The sequence below is a fragment of the Equus asinus genome, chromosome 20, assembly GCF_041296235.1.
Source record: "Equus asinus isolate D_3611 breed Donkey chromosome 20, EquAss-T2T_v2, whole genome shotgun sequence".
NCBI lineage: Eukaryota > Metazoa > Chordata > Mammalia > Perissodactyla > Equidae > Equus > Equus asinus.
Window position 1 is genome coordinate 40,690,554 of NC_091809.1, and position 22,828 is coordinate 40,713,381.

The window sequence follows — 22,828 nt, forward strand, 5'->3', positions numbered from 1 at the left end:
GGGGAGAGGATTACTCTTGGGTCTTCAGGTCCTTGATGAGGAGAAAAACAACAGGAAAGGCTAATGAAAGGTTTTTAATAATCATGCTTGTATTTCCCTATGCGTTTGTTATTTGAACCATCCAAAGAAGAATTCATGTCTTTCTGGAATTAATATTTATACCTAAGAGGAAAGGAGGAGTCAATTACCCTCTCCCTCTCCAGGGATGCAGATAGATTCACAACTGCTTATTCTCAACTTAAAATTGTCCAGAATCCATAAATGGTCATCACCTGTTTGCAGTCTCCACCTCAATAACATTCTCTTTTTCACCATCTTTTTAAGGTGGTCTAAAACATCTAAATTTCCAATTTTTTTTTACAACTGAATTGTAGATGTAATTTTATTGGTCTTTACATCATGGGTTTAGGTAAATATATTTTAGAGAAAAAAGTAAGCAAAAACGGCTAACCATAACAAATGATACATTGAACTAAATTTATTGCATTTTAAAATATAAATTTTGCAGCTAATTTTCTTTGTTAATATGTAATAAAGCTAGAGTTTAATAATCAGATTATAAGTAAAGAAAACAAAACAGTTGGGAACTGAAACCAATTTCCTAAACACCACTTCAGTTAGTGAAGTAATTACAACTATAATCTCCAATTATGTAGAATATAACAACATCTTTACATCATACATAAAGTCAAATTAATTTCAGATGAACTGAAGATTAAATAAAGAGGTAAAAACTCAAAGCACTAAAACATTATATAAGTAAACCTGATTACCTTACGTATACGGAAAACATTTATAACGAGTTTTTTTTTTTTTAAAGATTTTATTTTTTCCTTTTTCTCCCCAAAGCCCCCCAGTACATAGTTGTGTATTCTTCGTTGTGGGTTCTTCTAGTTGTGGCATGTGGGACGCTGCCTGAGCGTGGTCTGATGAGCAGTGCCATGTCCGCGCCCAGGATTCGAACCAACGAAACACTGGGCCGCCTGCAGCGGAGCGCGCGAACTTAACCACTCGGCCACGGGACCAGCCCCTAAAGTTAAAGCCTTTTTTTTTTTTTTTTGAGGAAGATTAGCCCTGAACTAACATCTGCCACCAATCCTCCTCTTTTTTTGCTGAGGAAGACCGGCCCTGAGCTAATGTCCATGCCCATATAACGAGTTTTGATATCTAGTATTGTGAATCTTCTAGTTTTTATTTCTTCAAGATTATCTTAGCCATTTGGGGGGCCAATTCCATTTCAACATTCACTTTAGGGTCCACATGTCCACATCTACAGAAAGAACACTGGCATTTTATTTAGAATTGCATTGAATCTATAAACAACTTGAGGAGGATTAGAGTCTTTAAAATATCGTCATTCAACCCACGAGCACATTATAACCTTCTATTTCTTCAGCAACTTTTATATATCTCTCAAAAATGCTTTGTAATTCCTTCTGTTGTGGTCTTACACATCTTTAGCTACATTTATATCCAGATCAGGGTTTCTCTACCTCAGTGCTACTGACATTCTGGGCAAGCCAGTCTTGCAGGGACTTCCTGGGCTTTGTGAGATCTTTAGCAGCGTCCCTGACCTCTGGCCACTAGATGCCAGTACCTATGACCACCAACAATTTCTCCAGACCTGGCCAAATGACAGTTGAGAGACACTGATCTAGATATTTAATAGATATTTGATTTTTTTAACCTAAACATACATAAGCAAACGGGCACAAATTATACGTGCATAAGCCGTTTTTACATGTAGTTGTAGATCATACATTCTCATTGCTGAATAGCAATTCACTTTGTGAATATACTACAATTTATTTTTCATTCAACTTTTGAAAGACTTTTGAATAATTTCCAAATTAGCCTGTTAAAAATAGTGCTGCAGAGCCACGCCTGATGGTCTAGTGGTTAAAGTTCGGCACTCTCACAGCTTTGGCGGCTCGAGTTCAGTTCCCAGTCATGGAACTACACCAACAGTCAGTCAGTTGCCATGCTGTAGTGGCAGCTCACATAGAAGAAGTGGAAGTACTACAATTAGAATATACAACTATGTACTGGGGCTTTGGGGAGAAAAAAAAATAGTGCTGCAATAAACTAGAATACACATTTTGTGCGTGTGTATATATATACGTGTGTAAATTTTCTTTGGAAAATCTATATATCATATATTATATGCCTTTCTTTTGGATATACATTAGCCTTTGCATATACACACACATACAGTTTTATCAGATACATACTCAGTAGTGAAATTGCTACATCATAGGGAATGCATATGATCAGTTTGAGTAGATGCTGCTGCACAGTTTTACAGTACCAATTTATCCTCTCAGTAGTAGTGCTTGAAATTTCCAGTTGTTCCACATATGATCATCATTTGGCATCATCTATCTCCTTTACTTTGGCCCTTTTAATAGAGGTAAAGTGGTATCTTATTGTGGTATAGTTTGTATTTTCCCAATGAAAAATGAAGTTGACCATCTTTTAATTATTTTGCTTTTAGGGTGCTATTGTGAGCTCCTTTTAAAAAATTTCATTCCTATTTTTCTATCTTAAATTCATCATTTTTGTTATTATAAAGCAATACTAAGAAGTAAAAGGCAAGCAGCAGAGTGGGAGATAATATTTGCAGTACATAAATTTGACAAAAAACTTAGATCCAAAGTAAATTATGCCTACAAATCCTTAAAAAATAGGGAACCCCTCTCAAATCGAAAAATTGGACATAGAAAATGGATCAGCAATACACAGCAGAATAAATTAAAATGGTCTTGAAAAGATGCTTTAACTCATTATTAGTCAGTCAAGTGCAAAATAATATACCAAGTTACTAATTCATACTCACCAAATAGACAAATAGTGAAAGGATCTATCACTGTTTTGGATGAAGGGAAAAGCTTCATCTCACATATTGTTGGGAAAAATGTGCATAGTCACAGTGTCTTCTTTGGGAAAGCAATTCGACAACAGTTATTGAATTTAAATTCATATATACTTAGAATTCAATAATTCCACCCCAGAACTTTCGCTCACAAAAATAAAATCACCACCAGATAAGTATTTATTCAAACACGTGTTTTGATACATAATTTATAGTTGCAAGTGAATATTCATAAAGAGGAAAGATTGAATAAATCATGGTACTGTTACATCATGAAATATTAAGCAACTATTAAAGGATTGAATTATAAACACACCAGTTAACTCTGACGGGTTTTCATGAGATATTTTCAACTTGGGGAGTGGAAATATGATTCACAGAAGTGTGCTTAGCATTGTGCCATTTCTGTAAAGCAAACAAAGAAAATTTGTATATTATAGGAGCATAGAGAAAAGAGTGGAATGGAAGAAAGTCAGGTTATTAATCTGAGGTTGCAGAAACAGACAAAAAATTTTAAAAAGACTAACATAATAATATGGCATATACGATATAATCTAATTACTTTATAATTATATGCATTATTGTATGCATAAAGAAACCAGATAATAAATAATTGAATATGGATATACTGACATGCAAGGAGGTCCATAATATATATTTTAAGTTGAAAAAGAAAGCTAAACAAAAATGTATGATTCAGTTAAAACATACCGTGGCCCCACACACATCACCACACCGCATAACAAGCAACTCAGAAATCCAAAGAACCAAACTTGTAAAAGGAACAGGAAACATGAAGACCAGGCAGACTTACTGCAAAATCATGCCTAATAAATATCTGGTGAGGGTCCCACTGTTGTTTCCACGCACTGCCCAGCTCCTCAGAGAACCCATGATTACCACAGGCATAAATTCCTAAAAGCACTGCTGGCATGCTGTCATCCCTGGCTGTCAAAACTCTGTATTGGTAATGTGGTCATTGTCATCACCTCAATTAATTCTCTCCTGTATGTGCCTTTTACCACTGTTTGCTTCTGATCTAATGTCCAGGTTGATATATCTTATTGGCCAAGTTGAGGTCCCATGCCTGTGTAACATAGTTGCTAAAGTAAATGGAAAATCATCTGGTATTTCTATAGCAGGAGGGAGTCCCACACACAGGAAGACAGTTTAAAAGATACACAGCCAAAATATATGAGTAAATAAGTACACTAATAAAGACTCATGACAGTCCACCACACTGACTGCACATCATTTGTATAAATCTTTCCTCTCATATTTACACACACAGTGTCAGCACCTAACACAATGCAACTTTATTCCTCATGTCACTCCCTTCACAGAGGGAGCCATTCCAACATATCACCATTCATTTCATCCAGATCCAAATCTGGAATCTCTGAGTGATGTCAATTCCATCTCTGGTTCTGAGGTAATTTTAACTTAACGTTGTATGACCTAAGGACAAAATAATAAAGTTACCATGAACATATCTTATATATAATAATAAAGTGAGTGGAGGGGAGAAAACTAAAACATGTGGATACATGCATGTCAAAGAAATGCAGAAAACACATGTAGGAGGTACAAAACTTATTTTGCAAATGGTTATGAGGTAATAAATCATATTAATAACTTCTGCCCTTTTCAACACTTTTTCTTATCAGGAAACTCAGCGTGTTGATGTTGCCAAATAGGGTGAATCAAACCATTATTTCTTTAAGACAGAATCACATTTTGATATTGCCAATTTAGGTGGCAGTCATTTACTATTACTTTTTACCTCTGGATATTGTAATATGCAGAGGCATCCCATGGAATTACCTAGATTCACTGTCTGGATAACTCACCCCAAGGCAACTAGATTAGAAGAAATGTCACTGAGGTCACAGTTTATTTGTTTTCATAGGTTTTTCTCCCATGGTATGGAAACATGAATTTGCAAGGCATTTGGGATATCTTCTATTTCCCACTCACCAGGTCCTATCAGCATGATGTTACCAGTATGGTAAACCAACATAATATCCTGTGAGCTCGTGAGTGTACAATCACTAGACTAAATTTTTACACAAAAAGCATAAGGGCAAAAAATACCCTAAAATAGTAGCTGGCACATAGGTGATAAAAAGTTAATTTTGAGTGTGAATGTAAGAGATAGAAAAGGATTTTTCCTTAAAAGACAGAGAAAACAGTAAATAGAAATTCTTAATTCTAATATGGTTAAATTATCAAAAGACATTACAAAGACAGAGAAAAGTTATACACTGAGAGAAGAATTTATCAAACATTACCTAAAGAGAAAATAAAAATATTAGTATTTGTAATGTAGACAAAACTATATACATCAAGAAGTAAAATAAAAACAAAAAATAATAGGCAAAAGTTACATATAGACTTTTCAGAAAAAAGAAATCAAGAAATGTTGAAAATGGAAGAAAGCAAACTCAACTTCATAAGCAGTCATGGAAATTCATATTAAAACTACAAAAAGATATACTTTCATACTTTTAAGAAAAAAACTCCATAAAATCTAAATGTACTAAGTACCAGCAAAGATGTGGACCAAGGCACTCTCTTTGCTCTTAGTTATTGTGAAAATAGGTACAAACACTAGATAATCAATATAATTACAGATATGTGTACTTTGTGGTCCAGCAGTTCTTTTCCAGGAAACTACATAAATTTTACATATACATGGTTGGCACCATGTATAATAAATATGCTTAGCAGCTCTGCTTAAACATAGCAAAATACTGTTAATAACTCAAACGTTGTTTGGAAAGTGTTGTTTGTTGTTTCCACATTGCTGTTCAATGTGAAAGAAGTGAGAGAAAAGAGAGAAAAAGGGAAGGGAGCAAAAAATGTGTTCTATTCATAAAATAGATTCTAAGGAAGTAAAAAAAAGAAAGTGAGTAAACGATAGTCATCAAAATCAATGTTTCGAAAGTAATTTTTAGGTAAGAATATTACTGCATGATTCCATTTACATTAATTAGTTCAAAATAGGAATGAAGACTTAGTTGCTAAACTTATAAAGACAATCAAGGGAAGGCTTAACAGAAATTGCAGGATACTTATCTCTCATAGGGAGAGAAGATGGTGTCAAGGGAGAAAAGCACAGAGGACGCTGCAGTGGTTCTTGTAACATTTTACTCTCAAATTAGATTGTGGTTACACACAGTTTGTTTTATTATTATTATTATATATGTGTATATATATACGTGTGTATGCCTGTGTATGTACATATGTGTATATATGTATGTATTTTTATGTAGAAGTTTTTTTTATGCATGAAAGTTTGTATTTGAAAACCTTTACAAATTAAAAGCATTTATCAGTTGGGGATCACTGTGTTAATGGTTCTACTGATATATTTTAATAAGACCACATCTAGATCAGGAGCTATGATATTAGTCACTACTGCATTAAACATACAATTCCCTGTCATTCTGCACCTGTCATATTGCAGAGTTAAGTGGGTGTGTGATAGAAATTTCCATCCTGAATCTTTCAAATCTTTGAATGTGGTATTAATCTCCATGAGTGTCCCAAAGTTTTTATGACTCTTTTATTGAAACTGAGGGGACCTGGGGCTTCCACATGGCCCTCTCTATCAAAATAGTTCCTAGCTCATTAGGGTCAGAAGGTCAATGGGGAGATTCCCACACTTGCTGAGAACATAAATCCAACTCCACACTCATGAACTAAGAAATAATTTTAGGGTAATGTAACATTATACTAAGGTGGGCTTGTTCAGGACTCCATTTTTCACTAAAAACAGCCAGAGTTCAATATAAGTGGCCTGGATATTTTCCTTTACTAGCTACACTACAGAAGGAACATAGGCCCATGTGGGGAAAATTAGGAAGAATATACACAGTACATGCTTATGTCATTACTGTAGGGAATATTTGGCCCTTCCTTTTTGAAAATGGCATTGAATCAGTGAACTGACTCAACGAGGGAAGTAAGGGCAATGACACTCATGGTGGCTCAATTTTGGCCTCTATTTATGAGATCTGGTAGGATTTTGTTACATTAATCAAGAAGGAAGGACTTTCTGGCTTGGCAAAATTCTTTGCTGGTTGCTTTATTTACTACCACATTGCTCTTACTACCAACTCTTATAACATTCCCCACCTCTTGTCTGATAGCTAAAGCTCACTACTTATAATCCTTAAAATGTTGTAAAAATTAAAATCTCATTTCAATTGCATCAATCCCAACCAATATCCTTGGATCCTGATGTTTCCCTTCTTGAGTGTAATTCTTAGAGTTTTGATAAAAAGACTAAATTCTTGGTCCTTTCAGGCCACAGGGTTTGTGCATGAGTGGGTAGGTTGCACATGGTAACTCTACTTCCACATTCTGATTTCTCAAGTCATTAGATTCTTTATCTAATGATATCTTTATTTAAAGATATCTTTATCTATATATCTTTATTTAGCATAAGCCACTGCTAAGTCCAAGCATCAGTTAACAAATCAGTAAGTAAACTGTGTAAGACTTATATTATCTGAACAAGTTAGCACAATGAGGGCAGAACTTGTGGAAAGTATGTTCATATTGCTGATTTATCCAATATTTTCTGCTTGGTCAATCTTTCAGAAATTATGTTCATCTGACCAAAGCTAATGTGGGGAGCAGGTGAACTGAAGAAGGAGAGAGGACAGTTGGGGTGTGTGACTGAGGCAAATGATTTTCTTGTTTGAAGGAGAGCCCCTTTTGAATCTGCAAGCAAGGCAAGCAGAGCCTCATCAGACAGGGCAGGAGGGGCTGATTTTTCTGGGCAAGGAGTTTCAGTGTGTGGTTGGGGATTCAGGCACCACATTATCCAAATCCTGCCACGAGTCCCCATTCCATGTCTTAGAACCCTATTCTTTTCTATTCATTCCCTAATTTTACATGAGAATGCTGGAAAAATAAGAAGTTCACCTGATATTGTAATTAAAAATCCATATTCAAAATACACGTATTTTAGATTTGACACCAAAAGCAAAAATAAACAAGTGAGACTGCATCAAATGAAAAAGCTTCTGCACAGCATTGGAACAACATCAACAAAATGAAAAGACTACCTACAAAATGGGAGAAAACATTTGCAAATCATAGGCTTAATATACAAAATATATAAAGAAGTTATACAACTCAAAAGCAAAAAAGAAAGAAAAAATCCAACTAAAAAATGGGCAAAGGATGTGAATAGACATTTTGCTAAAGAACACATACAAATGGCCAACAGGTACATGAAAAGGTGCTCAACATCACTAATCATCAGGGAAATGCATGTCAAAACCAGAATGAGATATCACCTCACACCTGTTGGATTATTATCAAAAAGACAAGAAATAACAAATGTTAGGGAGGATGTGGAGAAAAGGGAACCCTTGTGCACCGTTAATGGGAGTGTAAATTGGTACAGCCACTATGGAAAACAGTATGGAGTTTCCTCAAAAAATTAAAAATAGAAATACTACACGATCCAGCAATTCCACTTCTGTGTATTTATCTGAAGAAAACAACTCGAAAAGATATTTGCACCTGAAGCATTATTTAAAATAGCTAAGATATGGAAACAACCTAAGTGTCTATCAATGGAAGAATGGATTAAGAAAATGTGATAAAGAATGGATCAAGAAAATTACACACACATACACAATAGAACATTATTCAGCTGTGAAAAATAAGAAAATCTTGCCATTTGCAATAACATGGATGGACCCAGAAGGCATTATGCTAAGTAAAATAAGTTAGACTGAGAAAGACAAATACCTTATGATCTCACTTACATGTGAAATCTAAAACAACAACAACTCCAAAAACAAAAACTAAGCTCATAGATACAGAGAACATATTGGTAGTTGCTAGTGGCAGGGGGTGGAGAGTGGGCAAAATGTGTGAAGGAGTTCAAAAGGTACAGACTTACAGTAATAAAAGAAATAAGGCACAAGGAGGTAATGTACAGCGTGATGACTATAGTTAATAATACTTTATTTTATTTTTTAAATTATTTATTTATTTATTTTTAATTTTTATTTTTATATAATACTTTATTAAATATTTCAAAGTTGCTAAAGAATAGATCTTAAAAGTTTCCATCACAAGAAAAGAAAAATTTTTGTAACTATGCATGGAGATGGATGTTAACTAGACAATGTGGTGATAATTTAACAATATATACAAATATTGATCATTATGTCATATAGCTAATATAATATTTTATGCCAATTATACATCAATAAAAAAACAAACAAAATTATATTGCCAAGAAGTTCACCAATATAAGATATTATGACATCTAATTTTTGATCTTGTTAAATTAATAAAGTGGAAACTTATGTTAAAAAAACTAATGTGATTTTTAAACTTACTCAGAAAAATTAGTGAAACAAATAGTCCTGAGTAAGTGGTTTTGGACAGCATTTAATACTAAGAACTGTACATGGAATAAATCATATGTTGATGGCTAAATTATATTACTAATTTTTTAAAAAATGAACATATCTCCATCAAGCATTTATTTGCTGTGAAACATGCTATCTTGTCTTTAAGTTTCAACAGAGCTTTCATCATGTCCTTGTTTCTCAGGGAGTACACCACAGGGTTTAGAAGGGGTGTCAGCACAGTAGAGAAAACTGCCACAACTCCATCCACAGCATCCTTGGAGCCTGGCCTCAGGTAAATGAAAAACACCTGGGCCAAAGAAACAAAGGACCACAATGCAGTGGGAGGCACAGGTCTGAAAGGCTCTGCATCTCCCCTTTGAGGAGGATGGAACAGACAACGGACACAGTGCAGCATTATCAGGAGAAAGCATCCTGAGGCCACTGCTCCGATGTGGACAAAGATCGCCATCTCTCTCGATGGCAGAGGTGTCTGCACAGGACAGTTTAAGGATGGGTAGAGCATCACAGAAATAATGCTGGATCTGGTAGGGACCACAGTAGGGCAAATGGAACATCATTATGGTCTAGACAGCAGAGTGCAGAGAGCTGCCGAGCCATGTACTTGTGCCCAAGAGGGTACACATTCTCCCACTCATCGTGCTGCTGTACCTGAGTGGGTAACTGATGGCTAGGTAGTGGTCATAGGACGTGAACACATAGAGGAAACACTCGGTGCTCCCTAGGAAGTGGAAGGAGTAGAGCTGGGCCACACGGCTGTTAAAGGAGATAGCCCTGCCTCCTGGGAAGACCAAGGTCATCAGCATTTTGGGCACAGCGATCGTGCAGAAACACACATCAACGAAGGACAGTTTGGTTAGGAAGTAGTACATGGCAGTGTGGAGGTGGGAATCCACTGTAATCACCAGCAGGATGAGGAAGTTCCCCACCACAGTGAGTACATACATCACCAAAAAGAACCCAAAGAGGTGGATACGTTGTCACGAGGCTCACATTTGTCATTTCTCCACAGCTTTGGTCCCTCTCCCTGTGGGAATATAGAACACCCAGCATTAAGTGGGAACTGAGAACCCATTCTCTATGTAGCAACAGCATCATGCATGGTAGATAATTCCAGAGTCATATTCAAATTTTCCTATTACAAAGCTTGTTTGGCAAATGTGATGGAATGATTTCATCATCATATCTCTTACACACATACACACACAAATAGAGGCACACACAGATATATGCAAAAGAAATTAGGAGAAACACATTGTATTAATTTTACTGATGTCTCTTAAATTACCACAAACTTAGCAGCATAAAACAATTCAAATTTCTACCTTACTGTTGTTCAAGTTGAAATCAAGGTGTCACCTGGGTCTGTAATCTCATCTGAGACTATAAATCCATTTGAGGCTCAGGATTCTCTTCCAAGCTTATGGAGCTTGCTGGCTGGCAAAGTTTATTTTCTTGTAGCTTTAGGACTGATGTCTCTGTTTTCTTGCTGGCTGTTAGCAGAGAGCTTTGCTCTCAGCTTTAGAGGGCACCTTCCACTCCTAGTCACCTGGCCATCTGATATATATATATCTATCATTCTATCAACTGATCTATCAATAGATATGTTATCAAAAAAGGCAATTGTGTAACAAATTCTGTAATACAAGAAAGCAATTTTGTAATACATATCATACATATATACATATATATATATATATATATATATATATATATATGAGAGAGAGAAGGGAAGTGGGGAAAGGAAGAAGGGAGGAAGAATAAATAAATTCTCTTTGTGCTGTAGAGACTTCTCAATTTCAAAGCTAGATGTTTGAGGATAATTTCATCCCTGGTACTGGTACTCCTGTCTTACTGACGCCACCACCTGTTTATAAAGGGACTTCTCTCAGAGGAGGTTAAGAATGTCAACTCTGTAACAGGAGCCCTGCAATCTACCATGTTATCCAGAAAATACCAAGCCTCATACACTGCTAGCCTCATGTTTCTCTTGCACTAGACCATCCTTATGAGGCTCTAAAGACATAAAGTCCATATGTGTTCTCTCAACCACAATCCACTGAATAGGGGCTGATTTTCTAACAGACATCCTTCTATCCTAGATATCTAAATATTTTTAAATATTGGTTTTGTTAGAGATATCTCTCTCCCTATTTTCTACTTGTCACGCTCGTAAATCCAGGCAATGCCCTCATTAGGGAGGACAATTCCATCAAGTATATGGTTCCTATTTAAAAGCTACTAACTGAGACAGGAAAAATGGAACTAATGCAAGAGGAAAGGACATCTGTTTGGTTGACGTCAAGAAAAACTGGGATTCTGCACAGTGAAAAGTGAGGCAGAAATGATTTTCTTGATTTAATCCAAAATACTGTTGAGTTCAGGAGTGTTATTAATTGTTCAATGAAAGAAGACTATGAAACTGGCCCACTGATGTGAAACAAGGATCTCTGCTCTTAGCAAAGCCCAGACAAAATACATCCCATCTCCAGCCAGTGTGGCTTAAGCTGTATTGATGCTATATTTTTCAAACAAAAGAATAAATAGCAGAGAGAGAATTATCATAATTACCTAAGTGGACACCAGAACTCAAACAGTGAAACAAATATATCTCTAAAATTTCTCTTGTACAAGGGGGATCCAATCACCAGGATAATTTCACATTCGGATTAGATGAAATATGAAAATTTTCATCAGGTGAATTACAAGGTAGCCCGAGACTTCAGGCAGAAGTATTAATCAGGTTTTGCCCTTGAAAAATCAAACCATTTCTTTCCAGAGACACTGATATCTCTTCAGACAGGTGAGAGATTTCTAACATTCCTACATGGTCTGTTCAGAACCCTCAGAATTTTCAGCACTTCCCCCTACTAGCTTCATCTAAGGCTTTCATAGCACTCCAGAAAAAGAACTTCCATCATTCACAGCATGGAGCTAAGGAAAAAGAATTCTTTGAAATGCTTATCTTTTTCTCTCTCCTACATGATAAAAGACTCTGAATTACATACCATATTTCAACAATCCTGCAATTAATCTCAGGGCTGTGGATTCTTAAACAGATTTCGTTGTCTCTGTCTCTTTCCATTAGCTCTGTTGCTTCTCTTACTTGTAGGGGGTGCCCTGTGTCCCTGTAAATTGTCTGGAATGGTGTTAAGTTTTCTGTGCCCCCTAGGTCTGTCCGCATATGCTTAACTCTCTTCAGTGCTTACTCCATTGCATGCTGACTGTACTTCACACTATTCCTGAGAAAAACAAACACAGCCAGCGACATGATAGCTACTCAACATTGCCCAATATTGAATCCCTGAATTGTGATACACTCATCATAAACAATCTTACCTGAAACCTCCAATGCCAAAGTCAATTCTGCAGTAACCCCTTTAACAAGCTAGTCCTTTCTTTAAAGTATCTTTCTGGATTCTCTATGGCCTTTCTAGCAACTTACAGAAAGAAAGCCTCATAGGAAGATCAGAGTCCGTAGACGTTGAAATAATAACTTATACACAAACTCTTCAGCAGTAAAATCAGTGTTTCCTCAAGGAAGAAAGTATGAGGAAACAGAGTGAGAGAGGATCCTCTCAGACACACAGACCCTGCCAATCTCAGTCTTGAACATATGGGTCATCATCTCCTTTGTGCCTCCAGGCCCTAATGTTCCAAGGCTAACCTCAGGTGATCATGTTAGCTGTAGCGCAGGTGGGAAACAGACCTGTAGCTCCAGATGGACCCTAATTTAACCCCTGAGAGTCATCCCCACTTGAGCATCCGACCAGAAAAAGAAAAAAAAAAACTAGTCTTACCTTGGTCACCTCTATGCGCAGCTGAGATTCATCCTGTTTACTCATGGGGCCCTGCATACTTCCTGAGCAGTCCACGAGGAAGACAAATTCTCCACAGGTAATTGGTGGCTGAGATTCTGGGATATTTGGGTAGAAACTCACCACTGCAGATGGATGTCCCATCAAACAGTCAACCCAGAAAGGACAAGAGCACCGTAAGACAAAAAGGAACTCGAGAATCCTAAAGACATAAAGATCAATTGCAGTGAGTTACATTGGGAGCTGAGAAAACTCAAATCTAAAACACAGTTTGATCTTTACACTCTACCTGCTTGCAAAGGGTTTGAGTTAGTTATAAACATATAAAAAATACAGAAGAAGAACACATATAAAAGAGAAGACAGAGGGTAGAAGTTACCAAGTGCAACCAACCATTAAAATACCACAATTGAATGCTAGTTTCTATCAGATAGGCAAATAAGTGAAATACATTAAGCTAAAATGTTCCAAGACTTGCCAAAAGATTCAAGCTATTTTATTGTCAGAGACAGTTTCTCTTCAAAACAAATCAATGGGGAATTTATCACATGGGCCCCTGTTTAAGTCTTTAATTACAGTTTGAAAAAATGATGCTTATGTGGACAATTCTTATGTTGACAATTTACAAGAGGTGAGAGTGTAATAGGTGTCATACACAACAAGTAAAGTCTATCTGGTTGGGTATGAAGCACTTACCAGTACTTTCCAGAACAAAGAAAGAGATGCACTGGGATGTACGTTGGACTCTAATAGCATCATCCAAACAATAGTATAGAGGAGACCACAGGAGCCTGGCCCATGTCACCAAGCGGTCAAAGCCATAGCTGTGATTTTATTTTAAGGAACAAGTGAAATCTGATGCAGGAGTTGAAATGTTAGTATTGAGATAGAGATAAAATCAGAATGGCTGGGTTATATGAACACTGGATTTGTAATTCAGAGAATATAAGAGGACATAGAATTAAATTCCAATATCCTATTTTTATAAAACCAGGATTATAGGTTTAAATTCTCAGTAGCCCTGGGATTCAGAATAATTATAGGAACTGGCTCAGTTTAATCTTTTACCCATGGGATACCCCAATAATCAAACTGGCTTCCAAATAAAATGAGTGTGGCTCAGCAAATATTTGATAAAACATTCATTCCAAAATAACTTTTACAATATCCAGGTCCCTGGATATACAGGAGAAGAAGATGAGCTTTTTTAATGGACAATGTGGACTCCTTTCCATTCCAAGAGACAGCTGGTCATGGTGTGACTGGCGTTGTTCTGAAAAGTCACAAAGCTTGCCATGAGAATGAAATGAGTTAATATATCTAAACTGTTTGGAACAACGTCAGATACATAGTAAGCACTATGTATGTATTATCTACTATAATTCTTATGCCTTGGCTCAAATTATTTTCACCTCTATGAGTCTCAGCTTACTCATTTTTAAATGAGGCATTTCACACCCTAGCCAGCTCTTCTACTTGCCAGCCTCAGCTTCCTCATCTGAAGAATCAAATTAGTAATACTTATCTCAAGATTATTTTAAGGGTTAAGTGATATAATACACTTAAGGAACTCAGTCTAGGGCTCAACTCAGATTAAGCTCTCAATACTAATTTTATAAAATTATTTATACCTTTTGTTTTTATGCAATTATTTTTATTAAATTATAACTGAAATTTTTGAAAATCATATTCTTAGTGTGATCAGTACATTGAACTTTTTAAAAAACATATTTTTGTATTTTCATTGTATAGTGGTATGCTTCATTTTGCAGAAATCTAAATGGTTTTAGTGAGCCAAGCTGCCATTTGTCATTGGTTTCTTTGTACGGATGAGAATAGCAAGTCATCTTGACCAAACATATGATCTGGAAAGCAAAATTTGAGTTGCCCTCCTGGAAGGAATTCACAAGATTCATAAAGACTACCCCTAATGTCCACCTATGGCCTGCAGAGCTGGTCACAGGAAACAGATGAGGAAATATGCATAAGGGCCAATGAAACTTCTTGGAAGGAAAGGGGCTGAGATCTCAGTACTTACACTTTGAGACCCAACATCATAATTCTTTCTCTGGTGGATTAAAATGATCCTGACTGAAGACCAGGTCACTGTTGTGGGAGCTTCTCATGGAGGAACTCACCAGAAGGAATGGAGAGAAATAGTCAACTAATGTACAAAGAGTATGCAGCTTCATGGCAGAGGAACTGGAGCAAACTTGATAGAGGCTGGGAGCCCCTCTAACAGCTTTAGCATGGAAAGCTTGCCCTGAGGGAAAATGGTTGAACATGTGAGGGCAAACTAAGGAGTTCCAATTTGGGAGCTTGAGTATGAACTCTGTTGACCAAACATTAATAATAGAGAGAAGGAGTGGGATACCTCCAGCTTTGTTCTTTTTCCTCAAGATTCTTTTGGCAATTCAGGGTCTTTTGTTGTTTCATACAAATTTTAGGATTCTTTGTTCTATTTCTGTGAAAAATGTTGTTAGAACTTTGATAGGGATTGCATTGAGTCTATAGATTGCTTTAGGAAGTATGGACACTTTAACAATGTTAATTTTTCCAATCCAAGAGCATGGAATATATTTCCTTTTCTTTGTGTCTGCCTCAATTTCTTTCAACAATGTTTTTTAGTTTTCAGTATACAGATCTTTCACCTCTTTGGTTAAGTTTATTGCTAGGTATTTTATTCTTTTGGTTGTAATTGTAAATGGGATTGTATTCTAATTTTTGTTTCCGCTACTCCGTTGTTAGTGTATAGAAATGCAACTGATTCTTGTATGTTGATTTTGTATCCTGCGACTTGACTGTATTCATTTATCATTTCTAAAAGTTTTTTAGTGGATTCTTTAGGGTTTTCTGTATATAAAATCATGTTGTCTGCAAATAGTGACACTTTCACTTCTTCCTTTCCAATTTGGATCCTTTTATTTGTTTTTCTTGCCTGATTGCTCTGGCTAGGACTTCCAATACTATGTAAAATAAGAGTGGTGACGGTGGGCATCCTTGTCTGGTTCCTGTTCTTAGAGGGATAGCTTCCAGTTTTTCTCCATTGAGAATGATATTAGCTGTTGGTTTGTCATATATGGCCTTTAATATGTTGAGGTATTTTCCTTCTATACCCATTTTATTTAGAGTTTTTATTGTAAATGGATGCTGTATCTTGTCAAACGCTTTCTCTGCATCTGTTGAGATGATCATGTGATTTTTGTTCTTCATTTTGTTAATGTGGTGTATCACATTGATAGATTTGCAAATGTTGAACCATCCCTGCATCCTGGAATAAAACCTACTTGATCATGGTGTATGATATTTTTAATGTAGTGTTGCATTTGATTGGCTAATATTTTGTTGAGGAGTTTTGCATCAAAGTTGATCAGTGATATTGGCCTGTAATTTTCTTTTTTTATGTTGTCCTTCTCTGGTAATGGTATCAGGATAATGTTGGCTTCACAGAATGAGTTAGGAAGCCTCTGCTCCTCTTCAATTTTTTGTAACAGTTTGAGAAGGATAGGTATTAAGTCTTCTTTGAATGTTTGGTAGAATTCACCAAGGAAGCCATCTGGTCCTGCCCATTTATTTTTTGAGAGGTTTTTGATTGCTGTTTTGATCTCCTTACGGGTGATTGGTTGATTCAGGTTCTCTAATTCTTCTTGATTCAGTTTTGGAAGGTTGTATGATTCTAAGAATTTATCCATTTCTTCTAGATTATCCAGTTTATTTGCATACAGCTTTTCATAGTATACTCTTATAATCTTTTGTGTTTCTGAGGTATCTGTTGTAATTTCTCCTCTTTCATTTCTGATTTTATTTATTTGAGACTTCTCTCTTTTTCTCTGGGTGAGTCTAGTCTAGTTTGTCAATCTTGTTTGTCTTTTTAAAGAATCATTAATTTTTTCTATGGTTTTTTTAGTCTCTATTTCATTTATTTCTGCTCTAACTTTTATTATTTCCTTCCTTCTGCTGATTTTGGGCTTTGCTTTTCCTTCTTTTTCCAGTTCTTTAGGTGCTCTGTTAGATTGTTTATTTGGGATTTTTCTTCTTTGTTGAGGTAGGCCTGAATTGCTATAAACTTTCTCTTAGAACCACTTTTGCTATATTCCCTATTTTGGCATGTCGTATTTTCATTTTCATTTGTCTCCAGGTATTTTTTGATTTCTCCTTTGATTTCTTCACTGACCCAATCGTTGTTCATTTTGTCATTTTGTTTAATCTCCACATTTTTGTGGCTTTTCTGATTTTCTTTCTGTAGTTGACTTCTTGTTTCATACTTTTGTGGTCAGAAAAGAAGCGTGGTATTATTTCAATCTTCTTAAATTTATTGAGACTTGTTTTGTGGCCTAATATGTGATCAATCCTGGAGAACGTTCCATGTGCATTTGAAAAGAATGTGTATTCTGTGGTTTTTGGATGGAATGTTCTATATATATGTACTAAGTCCATCTGGTCTAATGTGTCCTTTAAGGCCAGTGTTTCCTTATTGATCTTGTTTGGATGATCTATCCATTGGTGTAAGTGCAGTGTTAAAGTCCCCTACTATTATAGTGTTACTGTCTATTGCTCCTTTTATGTCTGTTAATAGTTGCTTTATATACTTAGGTGCTCCTATCTTGGGCACATAGATATTCACAAGCGTTATATCTTCTTGTTGGATTGTTCCCTTTATCATTATGTAGTACCCTTCTTTGTCTCTTCTTACATTTTTATTTTAAAGTCTATTTTGTCTGATATTAAGTATTGCTACCCCTGCTTTCTTTTCTTTACCATTTGCATGGAATCTCTTTTTCCATCCTTTCACTTTCAGTTTGTGAGTGTCTTTAGTTCTGAAGTGTGTCTTTGGTATGTAGCATATACATGGGTTTTGGTTTTTTTATCCAACTGGCCACCGTATGTCTTTTGATTGGAGAATTTAGTCCATTGACATTTAAATTAGCTATTGATAAAAATGTATTTTGGCCATTTTGTTACTTTTTTTAAATAAGTGTTTTAGTAATTCTTCTTTGTTCCTTTCTTCTTCTCTTGCTCTCTTCCCTTGTGGTTTGATGGCTTTCTTTAGTAATATGCTTGATTTCTTTCCTCTTACTTATTTGTTTTCTTATTATAGGTTTCTGGTTTGTGATTACCATGATGTTTCTGTATAATGTATATAGTAATCTATAGTGAGTTGATAGTCTCTTTAGCTTGACCTCCTTCTAAAAGCTCTACTTTTTCACTCTCCTCCTCCCACATTTTATGTTTTTGAAATCATATCTGATCTCTTATTTTGTGTGTGTCTATCCATTACCTTCTTGTCATTGTAATAGGTAATTTTAGTACTTTTGTCTTTTAATTTATATATCATCTTCATAGGTGGTTGGTCTCCTACCTTTACCGTATTTTTGCCTTTATCAGTGATTTTATTGCCTTTTTTTTTTTTGATAATTTTCCTATCCCTATTTGTGGTCTTCTCTTTCCCACTTAAATAATTCCCATCAGTATTTCTTGTAGAACAGACTTCTTGGTGATAAACTTTAATTTTTGCTTGTTTGGGAAGCTCTTTATCTCTCCTTCCATTCTGAATGATAACCTTGCTGGACAGAATATTCTTGGCTGTAGGTATTTTCCTTTCAGCACTTTAAATATGTCTTGCTATTCTCTTCTCCCCTGTAGGATTTCAGCTGAGAAGTCCGCCAATGACCTTATGGACTTTCCTTTGTAGGTCATTTGTTGCCTTTCTCTTGTTCCTTTTAGGATTCTCTCTTTATCTTTAACTTTGGACATTTTAATTATATTATGTCTTGGTGTGGGCCTCTTGGTGTTCCTCTTGTTTGGTGGTCTCTGTGCTTCCTGTACTTGGATGTCTGTTTCCTTCCTTAGGTTAGGAAAGTTTTCAGCTATTATTTCTTCAAATAGATCCTCTGACTCTTCGTCTTTCTCTTCTTCAGGGACACCTATAATACAAATGTTAGCGAGCTTGATATCATCCCAAAGTTTCCTTAGACTGTTCTCATTCTGTCTAATTCTTTTTTCTTTTATCTGTTCAGCTTGGGTGACTTCCTCTACTCTTTCTTCCAGCTTGCTGATTTGTTCTTCTGTATCATCTACTCAGCTATTGAGTCCTTCTAGGGACTTTTTCTTTTCCAGTCTTGAATTCTTCATTTCTGATTGATTCTTTTTTATATTTTCCAATTCTTTGTTGACGTTGTCACTGTGTTCATCCAGCCTTCTCCCAATATCAGTAAGCATCCTTATGAGTTTTTGTTTAAACTCTTCGTCAGGTAAATTGCTTATTTTTGTTTCAGTTAGCTTGTTTTCTGGAGTTTTGTCCTGTTCCCTTGCTTGAAATGTATTCTTTTGCCTTCTCATTATGCCTCTTTCTCTGTGCTGCTTATATCTATGTATTAGGTGAGTCAGCTATGTCTCCTGAGCTTGGAGAAGTGGCTTTATGTATGAGATGCATTTAGAGGCCCAGCACTGTGCTTCCCTCTTGCCACCAGTCCAAATGATCTGGGACTGACCCCTGTTTGGGCTATTTGTGTCCTTCTGCTGTGGTAGTGTTGCTCTTACTGCAGGTACCCAGGGAGTCTAGTCTTTCCCTCCCTGGTCAGCTGTTCCTAAATTGGGTTTGGGGAGCCCCAGCACCATTGGCTGCAAAGTTTAATAGCAAACTCCTGTTGTAGTTTTCCAGTTAATTGAATATGTACCCAGTGTAGCTGGTTGCTAGACTCAGTGGCTTATAGTTGCTGTAGGCCTCAGTCCTGCAAGCCTGTTGTCAGCTATCAGTATTATAGCTGATTGGTGCTGGTCCTAGGCATGAGAACATCTAATTGTTTCAGGCTTTGGAAGGTGGAGCCAATCCTCTTTGTGGCTGATTGTGAAGCACAGGTTTTCTGCCGCTGATAAGCCCCAATCCCCACAGGTCCAGACACACCGTCAACACAGCTCTGGTCCATGCACACTTCCCAACCCCTTGGAGTGTACGCAGTTGACCCACTGCAGAGGTCCCCACCTCTCCAACAACCTCCCCCCACAGTTCACCTCGTCCTCACACAGGCCCTGCCCCACAGAGGTGAAAACACTCCACTGCCTGTAGAAGATCAAGGCACTCAGTCTATTCAGGCCGACAAGCAGCCTGAGGGCTCGCTATTGGGTGGGGTCTAGGGCAGGCTGCCTGCCCTGCCTGAACTGGGTTAAATTTGCACTCTAGTAGCTATGACAGACCCCTGAGCTATCAGGCCGTGGGACGAACTTCATTGGTGTCTGCCAGCGTCTGTGTCAGCACACCAGTACTAGGTCCCAACAATGGCCACCACCAAAGTCTCAGTCCCTGGAGAGGTCTCACCTCTCACCAAAATACACCCAGAAACTTCAGGTGAGTCTCTTTTCACCAAAGGGCTGTGCAGCTGTCTTTTTGGTGATTTCAGATTGTTCTCTGAGATGGGTGAATTTGTGCATGGGCCGTTTAAGAGCCAGGATTTTTTGGCTTTCCTCTGATAGCTTTTCTGGGGGTATTCCCCATTGCAGTTAATAGCCAGTAAAGCCAGATAGTAGGACACTTGTCTCAGTTGTAATGTGTCTAAAGGATGCTTAATGTGCCCCCGCTAAGGTCCTCACTTCTTCAGGCAGGGCTGTGTACCTTAGGGCGGCTCCCATCTGGCCAGCTGTGAAGCTCCACTGCTCACAAAGGTGGCTTTTTTCCTCTCCAGAAGGAATTTCTGCCTCTTCTGCCTCAGTCAGGACTGTCCCTCGTTGTGGGGATTCTTTTTATCCAGTTTTCATCTTTCTCTCCAGGGTAATTTTTCCAAGAATAATAGTTACCTGGTTGTGTTTGTGGGAGGAGGTGCATTCTGAGTCGGCCTATGCAACCATCTTGACAAGATCTCAATAGACATCACGTTTATATGATCACTGTTAACTTGCAAATTTTATGTTTGAAGAGATCATGTGAAAACTGGGTTCAGCAGAAACTCATCATAGATGGATGATAGTAGATAGCATGGATTGAAAGAAAATACATATCTAGCTTCTATATATTGAGTTCTTCTTAGAAATCAGTGCTAAGTATTTTACATAGTAAGGCAGACAGCTTTAATTTCAGACAGCAATAATGGCTGTCATCACACAGCCACTTATATGTTTGTCAGAAATCCCTTAGAAGATGCTGATCATTGCTTAGGATTAACAGTCGTCATCAACTATGAGCAAATATTATACCGTGGGAAACCAGAAGCATAAATAAATGTGAAAGGGGATAGGCAAGGTGAAGTTCAAGGCTCTAATTCTCTGAATATTAGTAAAAGGCATACCATCCTAATCCAGAGTGTCAAAAATTGTAGAGAAAACTAGGAACCAGGTTCTGATATATTAAGATCAACCTGATCCTCCCATAGAATTAAGTCTGTGAGCTTTAGATTCAAAGTTTGGGACTCACTTCCTACTTCCACTAGTTATTATTTGTGTTATATTGGGATTACTCCAAACAACTTAACTTCTCTGATGACTCACATCATCATTTTTAAAAGGGACTAATAATACCTACTTTATATGCATGTTGTAAGCATTAAATAAAATAAGGTTTTTAAAGACATGTGGCACTCTTTCAATGTTAGTTCTACTTTCCCTTTCTTGGATTGGCCTGGATGAATCCCAAGAATCTTGAAAATATTAAAGCTCCATAGAGAACAGGCTATTATTTGAAAAGGAGTCTGATATTTCTTACATCTTTTTCTAACTCTATAAATATGATTTTGCTTTGTTTTGGTTTGGTGTGGTTTCTGATCATCTCTTTCACTGTAATTACTAGTAGTTAAAACAAAAACAAACCAACCAAACAGACAAAAACAAAATAAGAAAAACACCAAAAAATCCATCTTAAAATTGGGAAGGGAAGGAGTAAAAAAGAAACAAAATGAAAGATTTTAATGTTGAAAATAAATCAGTTCCATCCAATTTCAATAAAAATCATAGGAATAAGTTGTATGTGTCAGGAATTTTGTAAGCATTATCTCAGTTAATCCTCACAATCTCCCTATGAAATACTATTATGACTCCATTTTACAAATGGCAATAATAAGGTTCAGAGGGGACCACTGACCTGCTCAATGACACACAGCTGATGAGAAACAGACTTGTTTTTCATTCCCAGAACCTCTGGCTCCAAGGTAGTACTCTTTTCATTACATTGCAATTTCTTCCACAATCATAAGTGCTAAGGAAAAATGACAAATAAACAGGCCAAATCCCTGAGGTCTATAAAAAATGAAAGAAGTCCATAGGATGTCTACCCAAAACAGAAAAATATAGTGGCCATAAGGAATCCACAAGCTGTTTGATTTCCCAATTACTTTAGAGATTATTTTGATTATGTGCACTATTTTCTCACTCAAAATCTCTCAACATCTAGCATTTAATTGCTCCCTGTACTCAGAGGGCCCCTGCTCCCTGAGTCTTGGGATATATCACGAGTGAGGCTCCAGAGGGACTTTGAGATAATTTAAAATCTTACAAAGGTAGGAGATATTTTTACTTCTGCAAACTCTGAGGAAGTCTCTATAGGTGATAGGATAGCCTACAATGTATAGTACCCTCTCTCTGTGTGGTGCTGAATGAAAAAGACTATTTGGAGTCTGCAGTTAGAGGACCCAAGTTCAATTCTATGGCACCTAGGGAAGGGAGACTTTTGGGATGGAGAGCCTCAAAAGTTTATAGAAGAAACTGAAGATAAAAGGAGGGAAAAACATTTTTTTCCCTAATTGAACCAG

The 22,828-nt window shown here is 36.7% G+C and overlaps 1 pseudogene; it reads right to left on the reverse strand.

Moving 5' to 3' along the window:
* Positions 1-9,225: 9,225 nt before the first annotated feature.
* Positions 9,226-20,959, reverse strand: LOC106827947 (olfactory receptor 10G9-like; annotated as a pseudogene).
* Between the last annotated feature and the right edge of the window lie 1,869 nt (positions 20,960-22,828).